We start from the raw sequence: 20,408 nt of genomic DNA on the forward strand, positions 1-20,408 counted from the left end.
GGATAACATGTTATTCTCTTATTCTCTGTCCCTTAGCTTTTCCAAAACGACAATAGCAAAAAACATTGTCCAAATCATCAGAGACGTGGCAGTGCAGCTCTGAGGAATAATCCATGACAGCAAGCAAGATTTAGACATACTTTTTGGCTAGGAAAAAAGTGCCAAAGCATCCCCTACAGAAAGAAAAAGAGCCAGATCCTCAGATGCTGCTGTGCCTCCATTTGACAGTGGACCATAGAGGAGGGTGCTCCATCATCACTGATATTTATTTCCAGTCGTGGGAGTGAAAGGATAACTGACACCTGGTGGGAAATGAAGCACAGAATGTCTCATTGCCCACCTGTGCTCATACTTACATCATGCTGAAAATGCTGAAGGACATGACAGCCTTGTCCACATTCGTCTTATAATCCCCAAAACCCTGCAGTCAGCAAGGACAAGCTTGCTGAGAAATTTATTTAGTCAAGTCAAAAGCCTTTCCAAGCACGCATGTTGCCATATGGTTTTCCATGTGATACATCTATAGCTCAAATTTTCATCTGATGCACTTGAAGACACAGAGGAATAAACACATGCATTTTCTCACTGATGGATTCTGTCATTATTACTGTTAGTAATATTATTGTCCCCAACAAGTAATTGTTATCCTCTTATATACACCTTTGCAAATGAATTTCTCAACCGACAACAAAAAAGTCTGACTCGGAGCTCAGGCTCCCCATGAAACATTTCCTGTGAGGGAAAGGCACAGAAGCACCACCGGTCTGACTGGTCTGCATATGGCACAGCAAGATTCTGGACTTGATCACTCACTGCTGAGGATCTTTTCCGGCACCTCAGGGCTCTGCAGTCTGTGCAGAGCATTAGCAAATCACAGCACTCTTTGTTTAAACCAGAGTAACACCTTAGACCTCATTTCCTGTTCCTTTACATTCATCTAAATGACAATAAAATGTGTATCATCTGAAGATCGGTTTCTAGAGTGAGTTAAAATAGAGGAAGGAAGAACACTGAAAACCATTAGGAAGGAATGAAGATATTGGGGTCTTTTCTGGCTTCCAAGAAGCAAAGAGGATATTGGGAAGCAATGAAAACACACCTGAGGCAGAAAAAGCAATGCTGGGGGCACTCAATGGTGAAGAGGAAGAATTGGATATGTACTTTATATTGAAGGAGTATTTAAAGCTGTACTTACTCTGTAAAGAACATGAAAACCACGTAAGAGATTCACACCTAATTTAAACAGATATCATCACCACAGATGCTGAAATAAACTGCAGAATATGTAAAGCTGGTATTAATGGAGAAAACGTGAATCTCATCACTAAGACTCACAGCAGGTGATTTCATGAAGGCTGAAGCAAGAGTACCTCACGTTGTCTAATGTCAGCTGCAGCCCCCAAAAATTCTTCTCCTACAGTCGTGGTTTGCTGTGGGAGGATGTGGGGGCTGTAATTGTCCCACTGAGGGTTTTTGATGGATGATTGTATTTCAGATATCTGGACCTGCGATTTTGTAAGCCTTACTTTGACTTATCATTACACTAAAAATAAAACAAAGCACTCAGCACTCTGTGAAAAAAGATTGTGAAAATGCCTGGTCCTAAAATGATGCACTGCACTGCAACAAAACAAAAAAAGATCACTTTTAATTTCTTCATGTAATTTTAAATAAAATTAAAGACACTAATTAAGTACAGTGAATTTTACAGACATTTTGGATTCAGGGTCACTTACTGTGAAAATTAAGTGGAAAAGTCAGTAGATTCTCTATGACAGGAGGAGTCCAGGAAGTTTCTTTCCATCTTTCTTTGGTGGATTTCCCTAAAGTAATTGAAAAAAGGACTGTCCCAAGATAGTCACACCAGCCCTTTGCCAGAGGTCACAAACAAAGCAGCAAAGCCAGACACACACCTGTGTCCCAGCCACACTGTGCAAAGCCTGCTACACAAACTGAAATGGGTTTGTTTTCACTTAAAGCTTTCAGTGGGTTGGTCCATATACGGCAAAGAGCAGAGCTCAGTTACAAAATTTTAAACAAGTGCATCTACTAGAGCTCTTCTCTCTGAGCCCTTGGTCTAACCTGAGCACCCAGGTGACGAGTTGCAGGTCCACAACAGCCTTTCAACCTTTAATTTTAGTCTTAGTGTCATAATCTGTGTCATCTTTTGTTCTTAAAATGTATTTAACCACCATAAATGGAAAAAAAAACAAAAACAAAACAACAAACCAACTACCCAAATCATAGGACCTGAAACTATTTTGCTGACATTTTGCTAACTCTGTTAACTCCACAGATATCAATAAATGTATTCCTTATTTTCAAGTCAATCAGTCCCAAGCTATTTAAAGTTGACATGATGTGCACAATTGAGCACTCTGTGAGATAAACACATCAATAAATTACCTGAAAATGGTATTTAAGGGTAGAAGTCTTACTTGCAGAGCTGCCCTATTGCAAGTCTCCTCCTTCAGTAACATTAGGGAGCACTCTGACTACTTACTGTTTACACAAAACTTTCTACATTAAATGCTGAACTCACAAATCCACCTACTTACCATATGGAATTGGTAGCACACAAATGTCGAGCCACTTCAGGTGCTGCTGTTTCTTTCAGCAAGTGACATTTTCATGGATCCCCACAACAGCACAAAGATCACCTCTCCAGAATTCAGAGGTTATCATTTACCAGATGATAAACAGAATGGGACTGCTCTGTGCTCGTTGGGAACAGGATGTGTGACACCCTGGTGCCCACCCAGTGACAAAGGAAAATATGCTGGTTTGTAAGAGTATTTAAAATACACACAACTGTATTTTAAAGTTTCAAATGCTTATGTTATACACTGTATATAAAGGTGAATATTCTTAAAATCTAGGCCTCCATTTTAAAGCCACTGCTTTGGCTGTTTCTCTTTACAGATACTCCCATTACAAAACTGAAACCAACCCGCTCTGGGTACAAATTCATACCAGTCAGTACAGTGACCCACATGTACATTGAGTTACTGTTTTGGTTCATTTTGTTCCTACTGTTTTGTTGAGCATCAAGTAACTATTTGATGATGTTACATATGTCATACATATGTGCTCCGTATTAAATTTGTACCCAAAAAAAAGAAGGCAATAAATTTTTTTAGATTAAACTTTGGAAGAGGAAATGAAGTTGCATTCTTGGCCTTCTTCAATAGAAGACTTGTCCTTTGTTGAAATATTCATAAGGCAAGTCAGTTAGCTCAAGATAATACCATATGTTCAAAGTGAAAAAACACTTCTTCCCTAAGGAGGCACGTTGGGACTACTGGGGCTGGAGAAGGAAGAAATGTTTGACTCCCTGCCAGTCTCTGAACTCCCAGAACAGTGGTGGTCGTGGTTCTGAGAACTGAGCTCAACACCAGAGCAGCCATTTATTTTTGTTAACTTGTTCACAGTTTCCCAACTTTTCAACTCACCCCAAGTTATATATATAAGCTTTTATATATATAAAATTTTAGCCTTCCCATCTTTCACAGTCTGGGTACACCTTTTCCCCCAGCAGGAGTAGCATATGAGTGATATTCAGAGTTTCAATATTCATTTTGTAGCATTAGCTTGAGTATCAGAACCCACAAGCCCTTATGTTTAATGAATGAGGTTTTTTATTTACAATTCATTAAGTCTTTAAAACATTCACCTTTATATCTGCCATGAAGTTAGGGACCCCAGATGGAAGCCTTTAAACATCTTTAATCTTCCAGCCCAATACTGTGATCCATAAAACTCCTTTTTCATCCAAAATTTCTGTTACCTTCCATTGATATTCTCACATATGAGTTCCAGTCACTGCAAATACTTGAGGGCCATGGAATTGACTGTACAGCTCGAAGTCAGTTAAGAGTGTGATTTCTTTTATCCTGAGGATAGAATACAAATCATAAGTAGGTGGTCTCACATTGTAAAAAGCTGCAAACACTGGTGGGAGATTTGGGTGGCCAACATGGACTATCAATATGGCACTTGAGAGCTTAGTTTGTGAGCAAAGAACAGAATACACCAAATTAGCTCTGGGCACACAGGAGGCTACATTAGTCTGAAATTTCTCTAATGGCAGATTGAAACTGCTCCATTCACAGAGCACACAGTTGAAATCAACAGCTAATCCTTTCTAGTATTCTATACTAGAATATAGTATATTTTCATAACTGAAATAATACACTCTGATTTATAAGGTACCATTAATGGTATCATTTGTGGAACTCTCTCAAAGTGTTTTCCTAGGATCATACACACACCCATCAAGCCTGGGATCTTAACTTTAATCCTGCTTAGGAATAAACAGATCATATCTTTTCAGTCTTCTCTGGCAGCCTGTGCACAGGCCCCTGAACTGAACAGCATAAGGCTCCCTCTGATCCACATGGAGCAAATCTAAATGCTCAGCACAGCTCACTGTATCATTCTGTTCTACAGTTACTCATCCTACCCCATAAAGCTTCTGCTTCCAGCTAAAAGCACATTTCTTATTCATTTTTCCAAGACAGCTCCTGGGGAAAAAAACAACCCTTTCTTGCTGTTGAGATTTTTAAATAAAATCCACCAAGCAACAAATCCAAGATGGGAGACACCCATTTGACAGTGCTGAGATATAAATGAAATTTATACTTTCTAATTCAGGGTAGGGTAGAAAAACCCCTTAAGTGCTATGAAACAGCTTGTCTGAGCACTTTGTATTTTTAAATGTCTTTCTGACATCCCTTATTTGATGGCATCCCATAAAAACCAATAGCACATTAAATTAGCATATCAGAAACCAAAAGATGGCAAGAGCTGTGGATTGGAATCTATTCCCAGTAAAAATCATTGGTGTTTAGATACTCAGTGTCAGGCAGTGTCACCAGGATTAAAAACCCTGTTACATACCCATGAACTGTTCTGAGCTGTGAAGGTAAGGAGATGAACTACAGAACCACATCTCTGCTTGCCTGGCCCTAAGGATGCTGCTGGCACCTGAGAAATCCCTCAGAACCCTGACTGCCTTCTCTTCAGCTCCTTTTGGAGTTGTTCTGGTGTTCATGAAAATGCATTGAAATCTTACATTTACTGTGTAAAGTTTTTGAAGACTCTGAGAACAGCCTTGCCTTTCTCCCCCTCTCCACTGTCTGATGATCTCTACAGAAACAGCCACATCTCTGCTCTGAGATGCTGCTTCGAGTTCTGCCTCAGCCCCACAGAAAATATTCCTTCTTTTTCCTCCCCTGTGTTATGAGGAGAACACCAAAGGGCTTTGTGATAAACAAGTGTGGGTGGGAGCCTGGGGCTCTCCTTTTCACTCCCAAGATACAGCCCAAATACACAGCCAGCTCCCATGCAAAATTAAAAACATATTATTAAAGTATTTTTGCAGGCTGCATCTGTTTTCAACACCCACAAACTTGCTCCTGCCTTGATACTGCTGCCTAGTGATGTGTTTGAGCTTTAGATAGAAAATACTTTAGGGAAAAGGGCCAGCAAGGTAAATGACAGCTTTAATTATTCAGGTTGAATATGGACAGAGTTAAGAACTTTCTTTGCCTAATTGTAAGATCTCTTTGCATGTACATTCATATCCAGTTTTAATAAATGAACAAGCTCAGCCTGTGGTACTAGATAAGTTCATTACTGCAGAAGAGAACTGTCATGGGAGCTTTAGTGACTCTTCCAAGATCGTGCAGCACCTTCTGCAAAAATTATTGGGTTGCTAGTTCTTACTGATGCTGTTTGATGTCTTTGGGAGGGCTGGATGGTTTATATCCCAGGGTAACTCTGACATTAAACAGGTCTGAACTTCTAAATCTGACCCTGATCCAACTAAAACCTTGAAATGATAAATTTCTGTTTCTGTAGCTCTGCTTCTTAGACATATTCCACCGAGTCTAAACATACCAGTCAAATTTTCCAATTGCCCAGGCAGTGGTGCAATTATTAGAAAGTTAATTCCAGAACCACTGTGCTGAAATTGTTTTTAAGAGTTATTGACCTATGAAAATGTACATTGTCAGCTTGGATTCCTTACGGGTGTTGAATATGTAGTATGTGTTTTCTAAACTGTGTTGACTGAGTTTTATAGTCAGCTTGGAACTGGAAAAATGCCAAGAGGTGCTAAAGTGTAAAGTTTTCTACAACTTCTGCTATTTACATAATTACTTTGAACTTTCCCTTGTTCTGGTTCTTTCATTATTTACATAATAATTAAAACTGTTGCATTCTCAAGTGCACTCGTTTAAAAACATGGGAAATAAAAAAAGAACATAAAAGCCTTCAATCCAACAGCCTCTCTCACTAACAGCTTCTATTACTGTTGAAATGAAAAAGTTACAGCAATCTGGACAGTTGTAGTTAAACATCTTCTTTGATGTCAAGCAAAGTAAGAGAGTTTGAACAAGAGACAAAATACAGCAAGGGCAAAACAGGATAAAAGCTGATATCATTCTAACAAAACATCCAAGTTTACATATGCTTCCCACACAAACTCAGGAATGGAAAAAAAGCAATGGATTTTTCCCCACATCCTAGATACTTGAGGTTGGCCCTGCTTCAGCTGGGAGGTTGGACCTGATCTCTCTACCAACCCAGTTATTCCTATTCTAGTCCCCTTCTCAAACCACTTCAAAATGGCTGGAAACTGCAGGATAAGAAAGGATTCATATGAGTAAAGCACCTTTCCTACAGTAAGAAGTTTATCTGCTTCCTGACACTACAATTTCCTTTGCTCACACCCAGATTCTACTGCAGGAATGGGGTGACAGCAGAAGCCACACTCCCACATCGTGGCACAGCAATTGCAGTGGGCAGTCAACTGGGATCCTGCTTCCAGGGGGCAGAAAAAGGGGAATATCAGCCTACAAACCAGCCACAAGCTGATAGTGCTTGTACCATGAGATAAACTGCTGCTTAAATTCCTAGGCCAAGTGTCAGAATGAAGATACACTTGCTGAGAAATTGCCTCCTCTGTTGAGCATCATGCTGTCCAAGAAATGGATGTCAGCAAACAGTGAGCAAGTGATTGCCAAAGGTTATGTGATTAAGTGGATTTATCCATTTTGTCCTTTAAGGATGCTTTCCCACAATGTAGAAGAATCTTAGCCATGTCAACCCCCTTTTATAGACTGTTTCCTTAAACTCTTAGGTCCTGGTGTTCACAAGGAACACCAAGACAAATTCAGAAGGACAATTACAGTTAAAGATAGAGCAAAGCCAGCAGGTAAGAGCAGCAGTTTCATTGTTACCTGGCTTAATAAAAGAAAAGTCACCTGACAGAAATACATTTCTTATCTTTTTTCCTCCTCACAGCGAGACAAGAGAGTTCCATTTATTCTGTTACTCTGGATTTGGACAAGGATAAGTAACTCTATTAACATCAGTTGAGTTATTCTGGCTTGAACCCAGGGTAAGCAAAAGCAAAATTTAGTCTCTTGTTTGTGCTTTATAAGGCTCCTGACCCTTAAAAGTATCAAACTGTTTGGAAACAATCCCATAGCCTTCAAGCTAGGAAGGCAAAAAATCTGACTTACATAAAAAAAAATACAAGTATGATAAGTTGGTATTGCTTTACATTTTACTGACCAAAAAGATGCTGAAACATTTGTTTAAAAAAAATAATAACACAACCAAAAAGCAACTGTATATGGCCTAGCAAGAATACACTCCTGCTGGGTGCATTCTACTACTGAATCTGTTGCTTCTCTCCATTACTTTTGGGCAAACTGCCTTTTTTTCTTAAATGGAAACCACAGTTCTTGCCTAAGTGCTTCATGCAAGGATTAAGAGTTTTGATAGCTATTATAAATGGTCAGATTTTATGATAGATAAGAAAACATCTCTTTCTGAGGTTTCTTAAAGCATGGCTCTTGCAAGAATAACAATACAGACATCCTGGTAAGCTCAGCACAGGCTACATTACCTATTTTGTAGTCTGAAAGTAGCACAAAGTTTGTTGGTTTTCAAGTAAGGACTCAAAGAGGGACAAGCAGAACTCCCTTTGTAAAAGTTTTCCCCCATGCTGCCAATCATTGCCTCAAATTCCTTTTACAGCTTACTATCTTGAGCAGATTTCTTTATAAAACAAATAGGAAGAGACAGCAATGGCACCAGTGCTGGATGAAGCATAAATGATCCATGAAGCCTCCTGTTTCTCCCTGGGGATCGAGCTCATTGACAAAGATTGAATTTGCATTTACAGTCATATTCCATTTGTGAGGCTTGAGAACATCAGAGATCAGTCCTGCAGTGTAATACCAGAAGAAGAAAGAAAATACTATTTTCTTCCTCTTTCTCCAAAGGAAATAGGAGTAATATAGTAGCTCTCATGGTTCTCAATGCAACCACTCATTTAACTGCTTATTTGAGCCTATTTGGATCCAAACTTCCCAAGTTTGAAAGTGTACAGGAGCTGTCTCTGGATTTCAGACATCACCTCAGAAGTGAAACTCCTGCTAGAACTGAAACTGCAGAGATCAATGACCTCAACTAAAAGAACACTACCAGTTTCCTTCATCTTCTCAACTGTTTTGTGCCCTTCCTTGTAGAAATATATTTTATGGCTATTTTGGCTAAAAAAATGCTGTAGAAACAGCAAAACACCACTATCAGCAGAATCCAGTCTTTAAAAAGAAATAAAAAATTCATCTTCCAAAAAAGTGCAAGAAATACTTAGAATGAGATAAACACCACATCTGAACATCCCAGAGACACCAGAGAAAACACAGGTTCCTAATTTCATGTAACTCAACATTGTAAAGTCTCCTTTCAAGCAGATATTGATAGAGCATCCTGGCTACCTGCTGCTCCACCTGTCAGAGGTGTGCAGAGCAGGCTTGGTTACAGCAGAGCAGAGTTATCACACACCTGCAAGCTTTGATAACGTGCCAACTTCAGGAATCAGGCAGCATCAATAAGCTTTATGCAGAGAGATTTCCCCATTCTGTGGCACTGACATAAAGGTACCAAGTCCTAATAAAGTATTACTCAGTAAACACTAAAGCTGCAGTCAGGCACTACTAAACTGGGTTCTTGTTTTACTGAGGGGCTCTGAGCTACAGTCCAAAAAACTGTCAAGCAAACAGCTTTAAAAGTGGCTCATTGATGCTGTTAAATTTCACTGACTAAATGTCTCCAGCTGTAGCACATGATGACTCTGCATTGCATTCAATCTGATAAAATTTAATCAGAAAATGCTAAAGAAGCAAGAAGGGTCCATTTTAGTAGCTGTTCACCGTGTCTTGATAAATACTTGCACTTTTTACCAAATTCCTCAGCACTGCAGTTATTGGGACCTTCTTAGTTTTTCAGCTGGCAGTATCTCCTGCCTAACAGTCACTCACAGAAAGCTCACACCCTTGCCTGATAATCAGCACTGCAGCATTCTTGCCTTACCTCATACCATCAACACTAATCAAGTCTCTGAATGTATATTAGGGATTTAGCACATGGTGATAAACTGAAGGTAATGAAACCAAGCCATTGTGTTTCTTCCTTTACAGTTATTTGTATGAAATGCTTGGAGACTCTTGCAACAGTAAGCCCTACAAAAACATACTTTTTAATTATTGAAATTAGAAATCTTTTTGAGATGCTTTATTTGTTACACTTTTCAAAATCTCAGCACATCCCAAGACAGCCTCCTTCATGTGGGCAAAGTTGGAAGTGAGCAGATGAAATAACTGCTGTAAGAGTGCAACTGCACCAGAAGAGGACAAGATGCTTCAGGAGATCAGCTGTTTCCCTCAGATTTTCACCTCTCCATGGTGCAGTTAAGGTCAGAGGGGAACACTTTTCAGTCCTGAAAAGTCATATGTGGACACATGCTGTTATGAAGTCGCGGGCAACAGAAACACAATTATATTAAAACCTTAAATTGCTATAAACATCCAAAGAACATGGGCAGAAGTGATCAAACACAGGACATGTGCAGAGGCCACACCTTACCCAGATCAGTCTGGGCCAGCTCAATGCTCACACAGCAGCCAAATAGTCAATTTTAAGGAAAGATGTACACTTGCTCCTAAAAAAAGCTGGTCTTGCCACAAATCTTTAGTTGTGAACAAATAAAAAAGTTACTCAGAGTTTCAACTGGCATTTGTATAGCCCCACAAAGATTTCTATGAAAACCAATATCTGAGAATAGTAACAAGATGTAAAACCTCTGTTTTAAGGAAGGATGATTTTTCCCAGAAATAACTCAGCTAAGAGCTAAATTAGACTATTTTCCATGGAAGCAATTGGTGAAATGTTGCCAAAGTGCTCCACTGTAACCAGAGTGGACTAAGAACTACTAACAATACACCCATCCATTTTACAGATAAATTAGGGACAGAGACATCCAAAACATAATAATGTCACAGTCAAGGCAATATATCTGTCAGTATTAAAGGCCACGTAGCCTCACATAATGTTGTTCTAATAAGACTACAAATCATTGCATCTCAACCTTCTCTCTGCTTTGCTACATTTCTGTGGAGAAGTTTTTGTCCCTATGCCCCCGAGCAAACAAATGAAACATTTACTGTTGGAGTCATCAGAAATATTAATTAATATATTTTTTGTAATTTCCAGAAACTGGAACACTCACATAGTATTGCAGCAGAAACCTCCTCAGAATTAGGGGCAGCTGTAACCAAGTTGGAAGCTCAAAGTAGAATGCTGATCCACTCCAAGTTTCTCCAAGCTGATGCTGGCTCCTTAAAAAAAAAAAAGGATAATTAAAATGAGGTTTTAAAAAGTTGAGACATAAGCAGGAAAGGATGGCATAGAGCACAGCAGAAATAAGTGTGCTTCTAAGCAACAACAACAGGTTCCTCCACACACACTCCCCACACTCCCTGCCAGAAGGAGACAGAGACAAAAGACAATAAAGTGCTATAGAGACAAAAAACAACAAGAACTTCAGTAAAGATTCTGATCTAAATAATTCCTGTATGCACAGCTTAGAAGTTAATAGATCTATTTTTATACCTTTGAGAATAAGAAAGACAGATGGAAGATTTAAACATTTTTACAAAACCGTAGCAGTAAACAGCTGTATTTTTCTCAATTGTGTTTACATTATCTATCATTTTTCTCTCTCCAGTTCATAGAGATTTTAAATATAGGGTTGAGTTAGTAGCTTCTAATTGCAATTGTTTTGGATAATATTTCACGCAGTGATACATTACAGCCTAAGAGTTGTGCTTTCAGACTTCCAAGCCTTCAGTTTACATGAGAAATAGCCAAAATTCCATTGTTTTGTGTGTTTGGGTCCATTACAGTACAAAAATACCTGAATATGCAACCAAAAAGATAATGTGCATCTCTAATATATAGCTAAATGAAACTAGCAGTAACCCCACACTCAATGCCCACTCTCTAATTATGATTATTTGCCTGTTTGTTCTTGAAATCAAAGTTTTAGTCACAAACTGGAGGAGAGATTTTATTTTTCTCCACAGAACGTAAACCCATATAAGAAAGTTTTAATGCTTTTGTGCTGTGGTAATCCTAAAAATAAATAGTACATATTGTAACAGCTTGTAGTCTCATGACAGGAGATGGAACTCACCAGCAGATTCAAAACAGAGTCATTTGAAATACTTCTGCCTTGTTCCCAACCAACACTTGTTGTTTTCAAGTGATTGTTTGGGTTGTGATTCTTCAGGCTTCAAGAAGAGTGTCAGCCCTGTCAGCATCACCCACAATATCTTTGGGCTGGAGTCTGCCACCATCCACAGGGGGATCAAACTGGTACTCCTTGTGCTACCTCACCTTCATGTCCAGGTTTCTGATTTTCCCAAGGGCTTGAATTAAAATCAAGCCTTCTGTTTTCCCCTTGGGTGACAGAGAAGAGCATCGTCTCATTCCAAGTAACCTCAAGGCAAGAGAGTGAAATTTGTCCTTCCTACACCATGTGTGCTGTTAATGATTATCTAGAGAGGCACAATTGTTATTCCAGCAGATATCAAAAGACCATGACTATTTATACCATCCCAGAAAGCAGTTTCCTTAAAGATTGCTATCCTATCTACTTTTTCGTGAGCCAGACTTGCTTTTTTTAACCTCTTACCTTTACCAAGCAGACCTCAGCCCTTTCACCCATGGATCTGTGATCCTCTCCTTCCCAGCTCTTCAGTAACTACTGAAGGACCCTAACATAAGTGATGCTTTTGCATCTGCACTGGACCAGAAACCAGACACAGCTTTGCTGCATTTTCTGGAAATGGGTGATTCCTTTGCCTCAGTTTCACTTCCATGAATTGCTGTCTCCTTCTCCACACTCACCTGCAGCCTCAGATTGGAGGAGCTTTCTACTGTCTTTGAACATCTTTATAACAATGCATTACCCAGGTTTATTCTCAGGTTATTTCACTATAACTTCACCAATACCTGCTAAAGGCACCTTACACCTATGAGAAATAAAAATATGGGTTTTATTACAAACAAATTTTAGAAAATTATAGGCGCATCACGAAGTTTTAAGGTATTCAGTTCCCATCTGGGCTTGGTGCCATGATAAAGCCAGGATAAAGTCCCCAAAAATGAAAGCCTTTTGGGCCATTTGGCCAATTTCAAACACAGGGTTTTTTTTCTCTCCATGGGCTAAGAACAAAGGAAAATCCATCGTTTTTGACAAGGGATGCCTTGCAGCCAATCAGAAGGAGGGGAAAGCCCCTCTTCGGAGAAAACTTTTTAGGCAAAAATGAATATATTAAACTGACCTGAAAGGGTGGGATTTTGTAGAACTATAAAATGCATGAAATTTAAACCCAAGGGGTCTTTTCTTCCCCGGAGCTCAGTGTGAGATGAGACCCAGCACCTGCTGAATAAACCTTTCCTTGATGATACAAGTTCCTTTGTTTCACAGCAAATTGAATCTTTCTAAATTAAATAACGAGAAACTTCTCACACACCTACACAAGACCCCTTTGACCCTTGGCCATTCCCTCTATGTCCTCATGCCTTTTGTGAAACAAGGAGCAGAGTGACGCTGACACAAACAACTGAGACACCAGCAGGCCGGGCTGGCCTGTAATTTGTATTCTTGCACTGTTACTCCAGGATGATTGCATAGCTATTTGCCATGCCATAAAAAGGTACAAGAGACCAAGCCCTGCCCTTCTTGGTCAGTCAGGCCCCTGTAATTTGTGGTAGAAACAATCCTAGTATAGCAGGAGGGGTGTGATGGCCCCATGCTTTAGGTGTTTTGTGTGTGCCAATAAAACAGGGGAATGAAAACCTTACCCTAAGGCAGGAAGGAGAAGGGCTGCTGGCAGAGCTGGGCTCTGGCAAATCTTCCAGCTCATTAATCCTGTGCTCTCAACTCTGCACTAAAGACATGTTTTCTCCACAGTTATTCTGCATTTAAATACGGCCTTGCCCGTGCCCTGCTCTGTACCACAGCACCAGGGACTGTTCAGTGTGACAGAGGCTGAGCTGCTCCAAGGGAAGTGCAGTTCTAAGACATTTAATTCAGCCAAACCATTAGCAAAATTCCTGGAAGTACTTACAGAGAGCTGTAAGATAAATATGAAAAGACTTTTCTTAAAGAACAGGTTTCATAACTAATTCAAGATGCTTTTTAAAGTAATAGAAAAAAAGTAATTAAATACATAAGACAAGTAATGAAGTAATAGAAATAAGTAATGAAGAGCAATCTAAATCTACCTAGAGATGATTGCTGTTTCAAATAACAGATTAATAACCTTCCAATCATACATCCTTTTACTCATCCATGATTATAACTTTTTATTTTCTTCTTTCTTTACTATCCTATTTCTTCAAACCTTGAAAAATCAGTTGAAAGTGTTGGTAGCTGAAAATAAATAAAGATTGCATAAAAGATCCACACCAAGCCATCAAATATATAGGACAAATAAACCTAAGCTAATGCAGTTAAACCAAAGCTAAAATCTGTCCAGAATTCTATCATTTTTAGTACTGTTCATCTTTCTTTATTATGTGCTTGCCCTAAGCAAATAAAAATAACATAGTTAGGTGTATGACTCTACAAAGAAAATATAATAATGTTCATAAAATACATTGCTATCTTAACTGAGGAAGTTAATCAAGCAGAAGGGTGATTTATGAAGGAAATTAAAAGGCACCAGGAAAAGTTTGCTGGAAAAAGCAGCTTGTGAAAAGGTAGAAAAGAGTTTCATAAACCTCATTCTGTGTGTATCCAGAGATCACTGAAGTAGACTTTAGTCAGAAAATTAAGTTACAAGCTTTGTCCCAGCTATCACCCTTACTAAACACACCTATAACATGACCAAAAGTGATCAGAGCTGATGAGAGAATATTCAGTATCTAATAAGTTCAGTATCTCATAACTGCTTCCTAATCATGTCATAATCAAGGCATTATCAGCACTAACACAGGGCAGAATCCAGAAAACAGAACTGGATTTTCCATTCCTTCATGGAAACTGGCTGATAGTCTCTCAGAGTCACAAGCCAAGTATTTTTGCTGCATTATTTCTTATTGCCATCATTAAGTATTTAAAGTCTGTTAGGGAAAAAAGTTGTCAATATGTCAGTACCATAAAGTACAGCAAGCAGTTTTGTTTCAGGCAGGAAGGAGAAGGAGAGAGAGAATGAATGAGAATGGTAAAACTTATTCCAGTGAAAACATAAACACAGCACAGAATGAAGGGTGAGTGATTCTGATCCACGTTGCAAGGAACAGAGACCCTTTAAGAGGTGAGACTACAGCTTGTAAAGTACCAGTATCAACTTGCATTATATGTTTATGGCCTAAATCAGACACTAAACACTCCTGAAATGCTGGAGATCTAAGACAATACCTCAGCAGTAGCTGATAAGGTTCTATGAGAAATAAAATATGGGGTTTTTTATAGGTGTATCATGAAGTTGTAAGGTATCCAAGTTCCAAACTGGACTAAGTACCAGGGTCTTTTTTGGTCGTGATATAAAGTTCCTAAAAATTAAAATCTTTCTGGGTCATTTGGCAAGTTCTGAACATAGAGGTTTCTTTTTCTCTCTGGGCTAAGAACAAAGGAAATCCATCATTTTTGACAGAGGACGCCTCACAGCCAATTGGACGGAAGGGAAAGCCCCTTTTCGGAGAAAAAGAAACCTTTTTAGGCAAAAATGAATATATTAAACTTATCTGGAAAAGGGTGGGATTTTGTAAAACTATAAAATGCATGAGATTTAAACTCAAGGGGTCTTTCTCCCCAGAAACCCGGTGAGAGGAAGAGCCAGCGTGCTGAATAAATTCTTCCTTGTTCCATGAGTTTATGCCCTCTTGCTAAATTTAAAAGAGGAATTTTTTTCCCGCAGTTCCAAATGATTTTGAAAACAGTTCAACTTCTGCAAGTGTTCAACTGGACCTGAAGTTTGCTGCCTTTTTTTTCCCAAAGAAGAAATAAGTAAAGAAGAAATCCTCACTCTGAACACACCACTCCTAATGTTCTCTGTGCTCCTTTTCAAAGCAAACTTTGTTTCCCCAGGCAGTTGATCTGTCGGGCTTTGTAATCCTTAACTGCATTTTAAGCAGACAGACACACTGTGATGTGCTCTCTGTGGTGAAACACAATGCACATCGTGACATGTTCTCACTATATCTAAGAAATGCTGTTCTAATGTAAGCCACTGATCAGTGCCCCCGCAAACAGCAGGAACCTTTCTCTAATGCCAGGGGGAAAAGGAAGAACTATAAGACTGTACAATAGAGAACATGCAGAAAGGCATTAAGCCTCTTCACAGCACTCTTGAAATAGAAAATTCACTCACAAAGAAGAGATGCCATGGCTTTCAGATACTCTAAAAACAAAAGGTATTTTTACTTGTGTACCTAGGGCTATTTGGTATTCTACCTCCTTATCAGCTTCTCATCAAAGACTGCCTACACAAATGCTTTAATAACAATAGGATCACAGTGATAAGAGTATTCATCATTCTTGCTCAACAGGAAACTAAAGTATAATATTGAGCAGAAACTGCAGCCCAAGTTCTGCACTCACCGTGTCTGGTTCAACGCTGCAACAGCTGCAGCCCACATACTCCTAGTTCATACCTTTGGAGGAGTACAACTTAATCCACACTTTCATAGTGGAACTTCTGCCAGTATGACTTGTATTTTATGGATCTGAACTGTCAGGCCAGCAGGGGCAGGTTAGCTGGGAAGTACAGCCAGTAGAAAATATCTGTGTACGAAAAACACCATGGTGAAATAAATTGTGGCATACAAGAATTGAGTTAAACTGAAATCCCAAAACAACTTCCTTTCCTATAGAAGGATCTTGGAAGATTAGTCTGTAGACAGCAAGGAGTTAAGCCTTAATTAGAATTTCCAAAGTGGCCTTGAAGAGGCTGTTTCAGAACAGGGGTTAATCTGGCCTCTGTCAATTAGCTCTCACTGTTATAATAAACCACCTTCCACAACAGAATCTGACCCTGCCTGGTAACACAATACAGCTGCAACACATCCAATAGGAGAAATTGAATGGTATTCACTACAAACATGTGAACTTTTCCCAGAATTCACTCTGATGGATGAATTAATTCCCTTAAATATTTATCCACTATTCAAGGAGAAACAAAAAGCCCAAACACTCAAAGACTACAGTCATGAGCAAGCTTTGTGTGTCATTTTAGCTAACATACTGATGCCACTTATCAACTCAATATGAAAAATGTTTGTATATATTAATGTGACACTACAGTTGTGACACTACAGTTCCTCCACTCTGACAGGGAAGAGAAGTCTTTTATTTTAGTTCATAGAGAAGACTCTGAGAACTGGAATGGATCCTGGGGATATGAGGTCCTAAGTCATGCAAAAGAGAGAAAGTAAGGAGTTTTTTACTGTCTGTTTCTAACAGAGGGTATAAAACCCCTCTCCAGCTGAGATTTCCTATCTTAGCTGCACATCATTTGCAATATGTAGAAATCTGATTTAAGGAAGGAAGGAGTAAAGTCACAGCAAAGTATGTCATTTTATAACAGGAATCACGATCTCTGCTGCCCAAGTCCACAGCCTCACCTGACCAGAAAGTATAGAATTTGCTAAATCACATTTGATTTTGTGCAAGACAATATTCTTGGCAGAGAATGGGATAACAACCACCAGACCTCTGCAAATGACAGGCTCCATCTTGCTCATGACAAACCAGCCCCTGTGACTTTGGTAATATGGAAAGTTTCCAACACTCCAATAATTCCTTAATTCCTAGCTTTAAAACACCCAAACTAACCATTTCACTAATTGTGTGGTCTGAGGGGCAAAACACAAAATGCTTCCCTTTTGTTTTGCTTTTACCTCTGTTGCTCCAGCTAATAGTGCTGTTGAATGTGGTTAGTGACAATGGCACTTTATCTCACAAAACTGTAATTTAAAAGCAAAGTGGTGTCTGTCATTTTCTTCCCTCCTCTAGGGATGGATTTCTGTGGAGAGCAGAACCAAAAACTGCTTTCATTGTGTAACTCAGAAAGGTTAAGGCCAAAGGAGAGCTTATGGCGCTCGAGTAAAGACATTAATTTCTGGGAAAGTTTGGGTTTGGTTCCATGTGTGTGTGTCCCTCAAGTAAGGCTAATTTCTATCCCTTTTTTACTGTATATACCTGCTACAGTATTTTTCAGTCTTGCCCTGCTCATATTTTGATGGCAAGCAGCTGCATTATCACGAAAAATATCTCTACAAAGAGATACAGCAAAGAGGGCACTGTGAATCCTAAAGATAATGATAGCACAGAAATAGCTCTTCTTGGAATCCTGAAGTACAGGTCTTCAGCAGAGGTGACAGGGAAAGCCTTTCTTTCACCTTATAAGAACACAAAGAGTTTCAAATATTTTGTTTCAGCTACTGCAGAACACGAGAAAAGGTAGGAGCCAGAGAGAGAAATTCTCCCACCCGGATTTAAGCTGTCAGAATAGAAATGGAGAGAAGAAATCAAAGAAAAAATAAGTCCTGATAACATCATATGACTCACAAGCTTTAACAAACTGCCTTCAGAAATACTGTTAGGCAGGGTAAAGGCTCCCTTGTCTTCCTCTTTTCCATTCACACATCCCAAGATTTGCTGTGAAAGCAAACACTGATATTTTTTTCCAAATCTTTAGGGAGAAACAGCTTCATATTTTTGCAGCTGTACTTGCCAGAACACTGTTCCCACCAGTCCCTTGGCTCTTTCCTCAAATGTCCCATAGTTCAGATTCCTTTAAGGGTAACTGTCAAATCCTCTTATTAGTCCCCAGGACACAGAGACATAATCCCTGTCTTAAAAGGCTTCAAATGATTTTCCCATCTTGCAGTTGGTATAGCTCCTGATATAATAACACTGCCAGAAAGAACCCAACACAGCATAGTGATCAAGTCAAAAACATGACAATTTTGCTGTTTCTTTTTCTGTTTCAGGACCCAGAGGCTGTCAAAGCCATACACAACCTGTTCAAAGCAGCTCACATGCCTTGAATTTAGAAGCTGCTCACCTGGATCTGTGCTGGGGGCTTTCAGGAGCTCCTTCACAAAGCCCAGAGCATCAGAACAAGGCTGAACACCTACAAAGAGAACATTGTCCTTTGTTCTCCTTGGCAACATCAGCATGTTAATCCTGTCAGTGCTCACAGAATGGCCTGGCAGCATTCACCCCAGAAGATTGTACCTCATTAAAGAGAGCAGTAAAGACAAATCAGCCCCCTAGACCAGTTACCTCCCCTGTGCCTTTTCCTTGACTCTGCTGGAATAAGCAGTCCATCCAGTAAAAGGTTGGGAATATGAGTACAATGGGCAAAATTTAAGGGGGGAGTAGGAATATTACAAGATGACAGCAAATCATGTCTACTTCAGCTTTTTCCCCTTGTAGCTATTCCGACTGAATTTGAAAAAATTAAAGGACCATGAAAATAATACCTAGAATACCTATAGAGTGCTACCCTACATATTAAATTTAGCCAAGGTTAATCTATAATGCTTACCTAACATATATCTGTACAGCCACTCCAACATCTAAAAAAGGCTTGTGTATATAAACTAAAAAGTTCATAAAAAGTAATTGGTATTTTGCAGCAATTAGGACCACACACAATAATACAATGCAAAGAACAATAATATTCTTCCCTGCAGGTCTGTTCTGCTTGAAACAAAAAAACTTCTGGAAGCACTCAGTCTCCAGAATGTGCTGAAGTCTTTTAGAAACTCTCACTGGCTCAAACTTGCCCTACAAGTATCAACTTAAAAATTAAAGTAGCCTTGGTTGCCCCTGCAGCATTGACCTGCACACGGATGTGGTTAGTAGAACAGTGCCTGTGACCTGCTGGCAACCTCAAAACAGGTGGCAGACAGGAATCCTGCTCCCAGGGCAGAGAACTTCCCTCTCCGCTCCATTTCACAGGTACTGCAACAAAAATAGTGCCCTCTGTATTTATAGCCCCACAAAGCACTGCAAGAGGTTTAGTCATCAGTGTGTGACCATGGACACACCCCTGGGGGCTAAAAATGGAAGACTGTTAAGGGCTCCTGAAGCAGATCTGGTGAGTGATGCAGTACCTGCTCTCCAGCAGCAGAGACACGAGTGGCTCAAGGTTTCCCTGCAGTTACTTACCCAGTGTTACTGAGTCCTCCTTAACTACTTGCCTCGAGTATAGCTAATGATTACATGGTTAATCTGTATAACCTTTGTCTCAAACAACTCTTGTCAACTCTTGACAAGAGCAGTTGACACAACTGGTTTCCTGGCCCCTCCAACACAGAGCAAGTAATGCAAAAGAAATTATTAGAAGGCAGTGGCAAGGTCATCTGAGCTCTTCGTACCATTTAGTTCCAAGTGTATGTGTATATATATATATATATTCATTCTGCCACACCAACAGAAAATATGTTTGCTTGCTTCAAAAAAGAAAGTGAAACTTGACCCTTGCTTCGAATAAATGGCAGCAGGTGACATACCTGGAAAAATATTAAAAAATTAAACTTCAAATGGTAATGAATCCTGAGTTTTACATGGAATCATTTACTACGCCAGGTTTCAGCAGAATCAAAAGGCTTACAAAAAATAAAATCACCACAAACCAAAAAGCCCACCTGGTGGAACCCCCCAACCCACTTTTAAGCTTTTTCATAAAATTTCCGTGAGACTTCTCAGTGCTGAGAGCACAGACTGCATTAATCTGAGCTTTCCTCTGTTCTTTGAAAGGGTACACCAAGATGGGATTTCCAAGAAATCACAGCTGCTGTGTGCAAATGAGCAGCCAAAGCACAAATGAAGAGAAAGATCCCATTTAATCCCCTGCATGATATCTATGAAATTTATGCACCACACCTAAAACTGGTGGTACCAAAAGCTCCACTGCTTAGCTGCAATTAACTGTGATTTTAACTGCCCCAAATTATCCTGAGGGTAAGTGCTTCACATCCTGTTATGATTGCCTCCCCTGCTTCTGTTTATGTGCCAATGGATAAAG

General features: G+C 39.5%; 1 long non-coding RNA gene across 2 annotated transcripts in view; it reads right to left on the reverse strand.

Moving 5' to 3' along the window:
* Window positions 1-346: 346 nt before the first annotated feature.
* LOC135420403 (uncharacterized) overlaps window positions 347-20,408 on the reverse strand; it is a 35,282-nt gene continuing 15,220 nt past the window's right edge. Inside the window, exons 3-7 of one of the 2 annotated variants that reach the window (XR_010433512.1) lie at window positions 12,268-12,392; window positions 11,552-11,817; window positions 10,586-10,694; window positions 3,788-3,893; window positions 347-1,823 (exon numbers count right to left, since the gene is read on the reverse strand). This is a non-coding gene — a long non-coding RNA (uncharacterized LOC135420403). Of the gene's footprint in view, window positions 1,824-2,346; window positions 3,894-10,585; window positions 10,695-11,551; window positions 11,818-12,267; window positions 12,393-20,408 lie in introns of those variants that run through there. The other variant, XR_010433511.1, reaches the window with a different exon arrangement.

This window comes from Pseudopipra pipra, chromosome 11 (assembly GCF_036250125.1).
Source record: "Pseudopipra pipra isolate bDixPip1 chromosome 11, bDixPip1.hap1, whole genome shotgun sequence".
Taxonomy (NCBI): domain Eukaryota; kingdom Metazoa; phylum Chordata; class Aves; order Passeriformes; family Pipridae; genus Pseudopipra; species Pseudopipra pipra.